We start from the raw sequence: 12,740 nt of genomic DNA, 5'->3' as shown, positions 1-12,740 counted from the left end.
CACACACACACACACACACACACACACACACACACAGAGGGGATATTTATATAGAGTAAACAGTGCAAATGTAGAAGGAACTCACAGTATTGTGAATTAAACCCAAAATTGTTGAAAACGTTTACTCACAGGTCCAAAAGCATAGATTGTACCGAAACAATTCCAAGAAAGAATATACTGATGAGCCATCAGTTTTGAAAACTGTGACGTCCTAACACTCTTCATGTATCACAGTGCTATAATCTGGAAAGTCTTGAATAAATTCACAATAATCCCAAAATAATGTTTTAGTGCGAAAAGGATCAATGAGCACTTTGTAATTCCAATGAATTTAAATAAATAAATCATCTAAAGTTTTAACTGAAAAGAACTGATTCAGCTACAGATGTTACGATGGAAATGAATACGTCTGATGTAAACAACCTTAATTTAAAAATCTAAAACACGATAAGATGAGCAGGATGTGGGTCAAAAGTTAATTTCCCTAACATTCTAAAATGTAAACAAGGTCAGGTCTTTTGCTAAAATTTTAGCAAATAAAATGGCAAACATTAGGTAGACCAGGAATTTCCAAAGGTAAACCTGTGTCCTGAACTCAGATTAAGGTAACCATGTTTTAAATATTATCTTACTGTTTATTCATCAGTCGTGTCCAGAGGTTAGCTATGAAATGTGTTGTTTAAAGAAACGACTCTTACAATCAACAACGATGAAAAAGGAAACACAATATAGTTACATATAACATAAATCATTGTTATGTCGTGAATGTAATTCTATGGACAAAAAAAAATCGCATTTTAACTATTTATATAGAAACGTTTCCAAAATGAGTTTTACTGGACATAGTAGTCTTGCGTCTGATTAGTAAAGAACGTTAATGGCGGTTTTACTGCGCAAATATCCGTTTTATGGGCTTCGCAGTTGTGTCTCCAGTTAATCTCCATTTACTGTGCACTTTTTTCAGACATATCATTGCGATGTGTGCAGTGTGGCAGTTTGTAGTGATGTCTAGCACTGGGGTATCATGTTCCTCCCAGTCACGTTATCCTGACAACAGGCCGACCAGTCCTAATGCTGAGCGACAAGCGAGGCAACTGTTAGTACAATTTTTAGAGGTCAGTTTTATGTATCATCTGGGATTCGAACCCGGGATGCTCTAATCACTTAGGGCTACCAAGCGGTCCTCAGTATGCTACTGCGAAACCAGCGTTATCGTCCTCAAATACAAGACAGATATATATATTGAAGCACAGTCTTCTATATTTTCATACTTTGTACTCATGATAACTTCAACAGACTGCATAGAACACAAACTGGTCATTCAGGCTGACCGTATTTTGTTATTAGGCAGACAGGATAGTGAAATTATTTGCCTATTTCCAAAACATATGAAATTAACAATTACAAATCTGACAGGTCTTGAAACTGACAATGTACACGTGAGGGATTGTTTTTCAGTTCATAATATTATGTAAACAGAAATTTAGGAAAGGTGAATATTTCTGGCACCTTTTCCATCAGTTAAAACCTTAAACTTCAGTACGTGTCGCCACGATTTTTACAACAAAAGAGAATACTATAATTTTGTTTCATTTTACTGGTACAGAGAGATGGATGGATCATTTATTGCACATAACAATGTTTATTAGAACTATGGTATGATATTGGCATGATCACCGTCCCCATGATGGACCACTGATATTACACGTACATGGGTACATGGTCGGTTAATCGATTTTGATCGATTACTTTCCCACACAAAAAAAAATAAACATTCCTCTTGCAAAACAAGACACAACGAAAAACCGCTGGCGCGTGTTTTCGTGTGTCCCGATGTTCACACCTAGTTTGGAGCAAATGAGTTTATTTTCATGGTGCAATAATTCAACCGTTTCTGAGATAAATTACGTAGGAACCAAGTATAATTTTACTTCTGATCTCTGTCACTCATTAAATTGAAAAGAAAATGCAGAAACTAATCATGGCATCTTTGTGGGACCTTCCTTTCAAAAACATTGCTTCCAGAGAAACATGGCAGAGAAACTGTCCGTTTCTCTATTAAAGGAAAAACACTGAAGAAAAATGTGAATATGTTTAATCGTATGACTGTTTATGGCATAATTCCTACCGATACATTCGTTAGCAATCTACTTTATTATTATTATTATTATTATTATTCGCACATGGTGATGTTAGATATTTATACATATCGTTGCACGGCATGTATGGAAAACAAAAATTCGTGGTGTCATTCCACCTCCACCCCCTTCCCACCAGAATTCCCTAAACGTTCAGTCTAGAGAGTACGATCAGTCATTGACACTGTCAATGATTCAGCGAAATATTTTATACCAAGTCAGTCTGAGTAGTAACCCACAATTTGTTTCAAATAATAGTCACAAACACCTGGAAAAGAAATTTTTTTGATGAAAACAGCGAGTAATATTCTCGACCATTCTACCACATTCTAGCTGATACGACAACAACACGTTTCTATTTATAAACAGCGGCAGTTTCAACCTGCACTAATTATAGGCATCACGCATGCGTACAAAGTTCAGGCGTTGTTTATTTCCCTTCTCGCCACGTGCTTTCTCCAAGTGTCTCGAAAGGTCGAGAATTTCTTTTTATTGGTATATATACCTATACCAACAAACGGGATTGCATGAACGAGAGTAGAAGGATAAGAAGCCTGAAATACAACACGTGTAAACTCCAAGAAAATATATAAAGGGAGATACACAGCCCATTTATTAATCGAGAATATTAGTCATAAATAATTTGAAGCAATGACAAACTACTTTGTGCCAGTTTCAGTTCCTTGCAGAGCAGCAGAGGGGGCGAATCGGACATTTTGTCCAATCGTTATTTTGCTTAATTATTACTTTCTGCACTCAACGATCTAGTGTCGTCAGCGCCTGGTAAAAAAAAAACGACGACGTCGTTGGGGGATCGTCGCGTCGTCATTTGGTTTAATTAACACCTTCTGCGCGCCGATTCCCAGCGTCGTCAGCGTCCGGTAAGCACGTCGACGACCGCGTCGATGTCATTGCCCCCTCTGCTGCTAAGAGGTTATTTACAATGAAAATTATTTACAACTAACCGAATATTTGGTCAAGTCCGATACGATATCGTGTCCGAGGATCATGTAAATTTATCGTTATGAATCCATGTGGGGTCGACTGAGCATGACTAAAAAAGTTTCGAAAAACATTAAAGTCCATGTCACCGCCGCACCATGTCTGCCAAATATTTCGTAGCGTGTGTGTATCAACGCCGTTGAATACAGCAAGAATATTGCAGTTATCTCTGATTACTTTTGGAATCTGAGTGTATCGTTGAGTGACATATATCACGTCAGTGTTTTTATGCCTGCCTCTGGAAAATATCCTAGCTGGGTTCTTTTGATTGTCTAACATAACATCATCGTACACGACTAGATTGTTAACGTCGCCATCAATATCATCAATACCCGGTGCATCATTGATATCCGTAATAAACTCAATAACATTCTTTTTAGCGATCGCTGATGCATTCTCGTTGAAATCTTTCAACACCTCGTAGCATCGTTGATCATCTACGCTAGGAGCAACCAAATACAACTTATCCCACTTCATCCATCTCATTATTAAATTGAGTAACAATTGCGTCTTGCCGGATCCAGATGGTCCGATGATAATCATCCGGATCGAGTTTGGTAACGCTGCAACATGCTTAACTGGTTCTCTTGTTTTAGTCGCCGAAAAATCAATTATATTCATATCTCTATACATAAATTATGGATCTATATTGTGTGAAGTGTAGAGTGCGTACTGGCACAAATGATATGACAACCGTTACGACAAGAAATAACAGATCGGCGCTTACTGGTAAGTGTGTACAATGCGGTACAAAAAAATTTAGATTTATTTCTATTAGACCCGGAGATGTTTTAAAAAAAAGCGAGGAGGTGACATCGCAGCCAAATTGGCAAAACTCCCCGGAACACCGTGGGCAAAGTATCCAGGAGAAAAACACCTCCCAGGATATAACTACTGTGGCCCCGGAACACGATTAGATATTAGACTCGATGATCAAAATCAGCCCAAACCCGGTGAGTATCCAATAAACGCTATCGATAAGGCGTGTCATGCTCATGATGTTGCTTACAAAAGTAGCGATCTGCAACAGCGTCATATCGCGGATGTAAAATTAATTCACGCGCTAAATGCTATTCCTGATAAATCCGTCAAAGAAAAATTGGCCTCATGGTTGGTAAAATCGGCTATGAAAGGTAAATTAATGATTGGCGCTGGTAATTAATAACAATCATCCAAGAAAAACGATGGATTCCATCTATTATTCTCCGAGAGGATACTGGAAGGGGAAGGCCGCAATTGGTAAGCTTGCAAGCGCTGCAAAGGTAACAAAGACCACTGCGGCTAATTGGTTATCCAAACAGGCTATATGGCAAATCTATCTACCACCGCCTAAACAAATCAACTTCTCGCGCTTTGATGTCAGCGTACCTAATGAAGTTCATCAGGCTGATATACTATTTCTGCCGCATGACAACGGTTACAAATACGCGCTAACCGTAGTTGATGTTGCGAGTCGATACAAACAAGCGGAACCGTTGAAAACAAAGTCAGCAACTGAAGTAGCCGATGCGTTTGAGCGGATTTATCGAAGAGGTCCTCTGCGCTGGCCAAATCTATTACAAGTTGATCCTGGTAGTGAATTTCGCGGCGCTGTTTTATCAACGCTGAAACATCATAGCGTCGCGATACGACGAGGTCATACTGCGCTACATCGTGATCAGGCAATTGTTGAACGATTCAATCGGACTCTCGCTGAACGGTTATTTGGATATCAATACGCGAAGGAATTCATCCAAGAAAAACGATCTCGTGAATGGGTTAAAAGGTTGCCAGGTGTAATTGCAGCGTTAAATAACGAGATTACCCGAGTAATCAACATGAAGCCCAGCGACGCGATTAAATACGAGTATATACCCGGAAAATTAAAAATAAATAGCGTTTCTAAGCCGATTCTTGGCGATGTCACTGTTAGATATCTATATGAACCAGGAGAGCTTGAAGGCGGTAAAAAAAGGGCTACCGATCCTATTTGGAGTGTTACCACACATAACATATCAACGATAACACGATCAACTGGTAGACCACCGATCTATAGACTGGATTCAACTGCTCCTCAGCGCGGATTTACACGCGAGCAACTACAAGTGATACCTAACGATACTCAATTACCCCCGCGTGGTCTTAACTAGCGCCGTTGCGTCTATTACACTCAAGACAGGTCAACCTCACATTGTTTTTGACATGACCGAGACTGTTATCGATCCTATCCACGGTAAATTGGCGAGTGTCTTTATCCGAATAACGCCAACTCATTATACAATTGCAACTCGCGCAGTGATTATTCTGTTGTTGTCGTAGCGAGATTATTAATTCGGCATCAATATCAAAACGCCGCTGTTTTTTTTTATCCTGTTGGCGGTAACCCGAGAGTTTTCTATCAATGACGCTTGCATCGATGGTGACTTTGTCGCCGGCTTCGTCGGTGGCTTCGTCAATAACAATTCTTCGAAGCTGATTTATCCTTCGTACTCTGGACACTGCAAGATAGACTAGATTCGACCATTCGATGCGATTATCAACTATCCAAACAATTGTGTCCGTGATGGTTAGTCCCTGCGAGGAATGTATTGTTGTTGCGTATCCTAGCGTCCACGGGGATTTATCAGCACGTAGCGCGTCCTCGACGACGCTGATATCAACGAGCACGATATCATTCAGCACGAGAATTTGTTTTTCTGTCCGACCTGGAATTTCAACTTCAATGTTCTGCCGCCGTGTGTCCGCGGGTCTATAACATAACGGCACTGGACGCGTTGGAAACTTTTCCTTATGCAACGTAAACAACTTCCGCTGAAGTGTGTCTCTGACTATCTTTCTACTCGCTACAATCAAATCGTTTGGTCTCCATGTTTCCCAGAATTCATTTAACGGCGTTTCCGGAATCACCTCGCGAATTATTTCACATTGAATTCTATCCGGCTGTAATCTGATTAATTTCTTAACCTCGCGCAGTTGTTCATCAAGTGCTCGGTAATCAGTATCGGTTTCTTCATAATAGTCCACAAAACCCCTTAACCAATCATGTGGACCCTCGCCGACAAATGGTGGTGGTTGGCCATGGTCCCCACACATGATTACCGCTGTATTCGCGCGCAGCAACCACTCAAGAAACATTTGTAAAGTATCTAACGAAACAGTACATATCTCATCCCAGATGATAATGTCGGGAATAAATTTTTCACCCATTCGATCAGGAGTCCACTCACCGCCGCTGTATCGAAAAAAGCTGTGATAAGTAACGGCGTCAACATTTCGTTGTTTTATCTCTCGCGCTAGTCTATGGGTCGGTGTAAGCACGATTATACTTGCCCGCGTTCGAAATAATTCAATTGCCCGAGTCGTCTTTCCTGACCCGCCACAGCCGCTTAAATAAACCGTCTTGTGTCTACAAATTGGATCAGAACACGATGGTGCATTAGACCATTCTGACAATTTATCACCGCGTAAGTAGTTGTTCTCAACGGTGACATCTGCTGACGGGGAATAATCGCGTCGTATTTCATTTTTAATTCTCCATGTACCCCAACTCTCGTCCGGACTAGTAAACTCGGCTACGTTTCCTTTATACGCTACGTCAACATAAAACGAATCAACGGCTACTCTAACCGCGGTATCGGGGAATCTATTTATCATCGAGAATAAATTGATAGCGGCATATCCCAGCATAGACGCCCTCAAATGTGGATACGCCGGGCTGTCTCCATCGCTGTAGGTAACAACTGTACCCAACCTCGTTCCATTGGACAAGAAAGCTGTTTTGCAGTTCACGTATCTATTTTTTGCCACTGTGTCCTTGATTACGAAATCATATTCTGCGTCATCTATAATCAGCCGTGAGCAATATCGTTTGTAGTCGTGGTTTTTTCCACCTTGTGTGAACTTACCAATTATTCTTCTACCGAGATCTTTTGCCTCGCGGTTTCGTTGGTTAAATATCCTCCTGGACCATTCGATGATATATTCCTCGTCGGCATCAATGTTTTTTCTGGACTCGTCAATTATGCTATCTAGACGCTCCGGTTCTGGTAACCAGACTTCAGTCTGTGCCCGGTATGATATAATCGCGTCACTGACAATCAACGAAACTAGCATGCTACAATCAATCATATACCGTAGCAGCGCTATTGGCAGCCATCTCTTTTCAGCCATGTGTCTACCGATCCAAATATAGCAACAGCGATGGAGTCCTGCCGCGAATTCAAATGATACTATGCGAGCGAATCCGGTTAAATCAAAATCAGGCAGTGGTCCATTAATAGCAACACGAATCATTTCATGACTGGGGTGTCCAAATCGTCTAAAGTACTCAGCGGCGGATCCATACCCGAGAAAACTCGCTGGATAACAGGCAACCATATCAACCGAGATCATAGCGTCGCGGTTGTATTCAGTGTTCCATAGTCCACCGTGATAGTATTCCAAACAACTGGATTGTACATCCGGTAGAAATTCCCTGCGCGTTGGTCTCCACGCATTTTTCCTTGCTGCAACATGAGCTACAACCGATGGAATCGTAAAACAATTTGTTAGCAGTTGTTCATCATGCTCCTCAAATTCTATGGCGGTTTTTTTCATCCTGTTGTGAAATGCTTCAGTGCGATATAATTCACCGTTTGGTCTTACAAACTGATCAAAGGTATCCGCATCGTTTTCAGCGCTGCGAAGTAACCACATTGATACAGGGTCGTTTTTACACAAGTAGGCAATAGCATCAAATAGTTTCCTCTCCGCGAGAAAACCGTCCTTGGAGAATTGTTCTCCCAGGAATTCTTCGGGGATATACTTTACTGTTCTATCCCGTGGAAATATTGTGATCACGGGCGTCCATGCGTGTTCGTTATGATCAATAATTTTGATTGGGGCTCCCTTCGATTTATACTTCGATTCGTATAATACTTCACCGGTTATCGTTGTAACGGTTATTGGAAATCTCAGCGATGTTTCTAATCTCGCTATGTCGCTGATGGTTGCTCCACGCTCTTTTACGGTTAGTTCCCACTGGTTGATTTTGCTACGTCGTAAATCAGTCAATTTGTTTCCTCGACATGCATTTGTAAAATGCTCTATTATTCGTTCTGCTACACAATTTATCCCAGTTGACTGTTTCATCGGTTTCAGTTTTCCGATATCAGGTTTCTTATTTAACGGGTATATTCCATAAACAACTGCTGTTTCAGGATACGCTCGTTCATAGTATGGTTTGTCAATTCCGGTTAACAACCCCGGCTTGGAGTCGCGGCTGACAGTAACTGTTTTCTTGTCGCTGAGAACTGGTTCAAATTTATCACGCATGATCCAATCGCCTGATTCCACCCGGACAATGAATTTTACTCTGAAGAAATACCTTTTACCGTCAAGTTGTGATATTATCATTGCTGCGCGGTTGTCGTTCATGGTAGCATCAACAATGCCATCAATTCGAAATGTTGACCAACTGTGAGATGCGCCATCACGCTTGAATTCATTGATACAATCGCGTATTTTACTCAACAGGGTTTTATCGTTTATTAACGCTTTTGGTGTGTCCTTGAGGACTCTATCGAGATTAAACCTAATATTTTTCCGGGGCTTAATTGCTGCCAATCTCTCGAACTCATCCATATAATTAAAACAAGTATTTAAATGAAAGAATATAGTATAATGAATCACTGCAAATGGTTGATGATTGGGTCGACAACCCCGTGCAATAAATCATGTAGAGGTGAATTCTGCGGGTATCATTTACAAAGCGTTCGTAATGGTTCTCTTGGCCCCCTCCCGTGCTTGGTTTGCCACGTCGGTGTAAGAGGAAAATCACAGTTGTGTATCAATTGTGGCGGAAAGCGATACAGGGAACTAAAACGCTATTATGACAAGCGAATTAAAAACGCCGTCATTAACCCCACCGCCGACTTCGTCATCAAAACCCCCCAAGACTACGTTGAAAGATTCATAATTAAACCAAATAATAAATTAGACAAGTAGTATTATTATACAAATGGACCAAGAATTTCAGCCGCATCCCCTGCTCGTCAATTACGAGGCATCTCGCGACGGTATTGTTAGAAATCGTAGACTGAAGAAGCCGGTTGGATGGAAAAACAATCACGGGTATTTAATGTTTACTGCTGGAGGGAAAAAATATCTCTGTCACAGAATCATCTATGAATGTTTCCACGGATTGATCAAAGATACTCTCGTTATTGATCACATTGATTCTAATTATCAAAATAATAGACTGTGTAATCTGCAAGCCATCTCTCAGAGTGAAAATAGTAAAAAAGGCCAAACTGGTAAATACTCAAAGAAAGCAAAACCCGTAAAGTCATTTGATACAACAACTCACGAGGAAAAAATATTTCAGTCGATGAATGAGGCAGGAAAATATTTTGACATTTGTATCGCCTCAATACAATTTGTTGCAGAACGAATATATCAAACAGCGATCTCAAAAAAGACGGGTCATAGAATTCGATTTTCATATATAACATCAAAGGGAGATAACTCGTTTTGTGATAGCGTCGCATGACAAGAGTTACGTCCCTTGAAGTCTAATTAATGTTGCGTCCCTTGAAGTCCAATTAATGTTGCGATTAATTAATCATTTTACGATGAAAACTAATGAAATACACGCTATTATCTAACAGCTGTATTCTTTTTTTTAATGTTTTATTTGAGTATTTGGTTTCATTTAAATGCCGTGAAACACCATTAATAAGTATTTAAGGATTCAAACGATTCAAGGGAATTCAAATTAACACACACCTTGTGACTGACGCCGCTGTATTAGTCACTTTATATACAAGATGACTCGTTATAAGCCTGGGGCTTTCGAAAGCCAATTCAACTAATCAAAACTAACCCACGCTCTTGACCCGGGCGTGTGGTTGTCTTTTGTTCACAATCATGCAACCGGGTTAATTTAATTGGGTTGCTTTTGATTGGTTGAATTGGCCGTAGAGTTCCGCCCCGCCGTTTTATGTTTGTGCTGTCTTGTACCGTCCCATCATCCATCAATCATTTCATTGTAAATATATTCATCCTTAATTAAGTACATGTAGTGATGTCCCCCAAGCATATCTTCTGGGCGGTCTACGATGACGTTTGTCACCCTAGGCCTCCCTCCCGGAGATGTATGCTTTGGGGTTCCAAGATGTGAATGTCCTTAATTAAGTATATGTATATGCCTGTAATCTGCCACAACACTCGAGTGGAGATCTACGGCATTGTACTGTCCATGTATGCCTGCAATCTGCCACAACACTCGAGTGGAGATCTACGGCACTGTACTGTCCATACAAAAAACGGGGTCAAAAATGGCCCCAATAATTTTATTAAAATTTTTGATATTAGAAATAAGATGTTTTATAAGAATAATGAATATCGAAGACATCAATAATATATTAACTGAGATTTCAAAATTAAAAAATCAAGGAATTGAATTATCTGATGGTCTCGACAGTGAAAAAATATTATCCGATTATGAGATTATTAACGAACAGTCGAAACGGGGGCGTTTTACCCTGGCCCGCGAGTATTTTTTTATAAAACGATTACAACATACGATTAATGAGAACCTGTACCACAATGACGCAAATGCATTCATTGGACTATTTACTGCCGTTGAAATAATACGAAAAAAACTCGGACGTGTTTATGAACGACGCCGGGAGATTTCTAGTAAGATCAAAAACATTAGAAGGATTATAGACGAAAACTCCGTGGAGCTCCCGATGGTACACTCGGCGGAAAATTAGAAAATTGCGGATCAATTTACAATAATGGTAGGTGAATCACTTACTACTCGGCTAGCCAGAGAGCGGCTAGCAGCGCTTAAAAAGTTTATACCGTTACGAGACAGAGTGAGAGAGAAACTTCAAACGCGACAACAAATGCAAACCGATTTTACTGTTGGAAGCGAACAGTTATTTGCCCCGGTAACTAAAGCGACTAAGGATGTTACGGCGGCAACTGTACCCGTTCTTGGTGCGCTTGAAAAGATAGCGGCAGAGACAAAACAAACAAAAAGGTCTTTAGAAACACTCCCTGCAAAAATAGCGGCTGCTACAACACGGAGGCCACCACCACTCGCTATAACCGAACCACAAGAACCTTATGTTACAATGGCCGACGAAGAAGAACCAGGCGCCACCGCAAGAGAACCAGAAGAAGAAATACCCGAAGAAACACCAGAAGAAGAAATACCGGAAGAAAAAGAGGGGAATATACCCCGTATTGTACTCAAGAAGAGCACAATAGATCAAATTAGAGGCTTCAGCAACAGGGAAGAATTAATTAATTTTACTGCCAACAATTTTGCTAAGAACATACGAGATAAGAAGCATATCAATAGCGGTTACGAGAAAAATATAAAGTCGTTAAAAGACTGGGCAAGAATAGTGTATTTAGCAAGTAAACATAAAGATGCATTACCACATCGTAGTAAATCCGATTACGACGCATTCCACAAGGAAGTTAAGAGTATAACACCAAAAAAAGGAAAAGGATACCCTGTTGGTAAAGAATCCTACGGCGTTACCTGCCCTAATAGTGTTCTCAGTGATATATCACGGCTGGAAGTACTAATCGGAGGAAAACGAGCCGGAAATAACTCTCCGGAAATAATCAATGAGGCCGCTGATATTTGCAAGCGTTTATTTGCAGGCGGTATTATGGACATTAATGCATATCGAACGCTCATAGACGAGCTCGTGGATGATTAATTGGAAAACTGGTGTTTTTAATAAGGATGATCATACACTACAACCATGATAAACCAGTACTCGTCTACGTGGTAAACTCGCGATTGCCTGTTTACCGCGCGTACTATGGAGATGGTCTCGGTAGCACCATTGCGGGGTTATTTACAAGAATGGCTCCAAAAGTAGCGCCGTTAGCCAAACAATTAGGAATGAAGGCTATTGATGTTATTCGTGATAAGGGTATTAGTGCTATTGGAGATGTTGCCGGAAAGGCGCTTTCTGCCGCGCGAGACAAACTAATGTCGTTGGTGAAATCCAGGAGAAAAAAACAGAAACCACCGGTGATGCCATCAACGACAGTGATGCCTGCAAATGTCAGTAAAGTAATAAATAACGCCGTGGAAGAAAAATTAGAGTCGTTGGCGACGACTCAGTCGTTGGCGACGACTCCGTCGTTGGCGACTTCGCCATCCGCCGATGCGGCAACCAACGCGCTCATGAACGCGATAGCGGGGAGTGGTTTAAATTCAAAGAATTTACGACGAAAAAATCGCAATTGAAAACATCAACATGATAAATAATAGAATGTTTGCGCGTACCGCTGATCCCGCGTTTGATATGGATGCCCCAGTGCGCAGGGATGATTCTGTCCGTGATTATCAATATTATTCTTATTATGCAGCGCAACCCGACCTACGATCGCGAATTGAACTTCAGGTCCAAGATACCAGTAAATACTTTCTGCCGTGTGAAGCGTTTATCGAAATTGAGGGAGAACTCGTGACAAATGCCGCCGATAATACACCATACGCAGATGACCATCGTGTTCGAGTTGGCTTCGTCAACAACGGTATCATGGCGTTATTTGAGAGCGCCAGATATCTTATTGACGGGCGAGAAATTGAATCAATAGAACGCG

This window comes from Sinohyriopsis cumingii, chromosome 3 (genome assembly GCF_028554795.1).
Source record: "Sinohyriopsis cumingii isolate HCF-2022 chromosome 3, ASM2855479v2, whole genome shotgun sequence".
NCBI lineage: Eukaryota > Metazoa > Mollusca > Bivalvia > Unionida > Unionidae > Sinohyriopsis > Sinohyriopsis cumingii.
The sequence above is the reverse complement of the archived record's forward strand: the minus strand, read 5'-3'. Positions refer to the sequence as shown.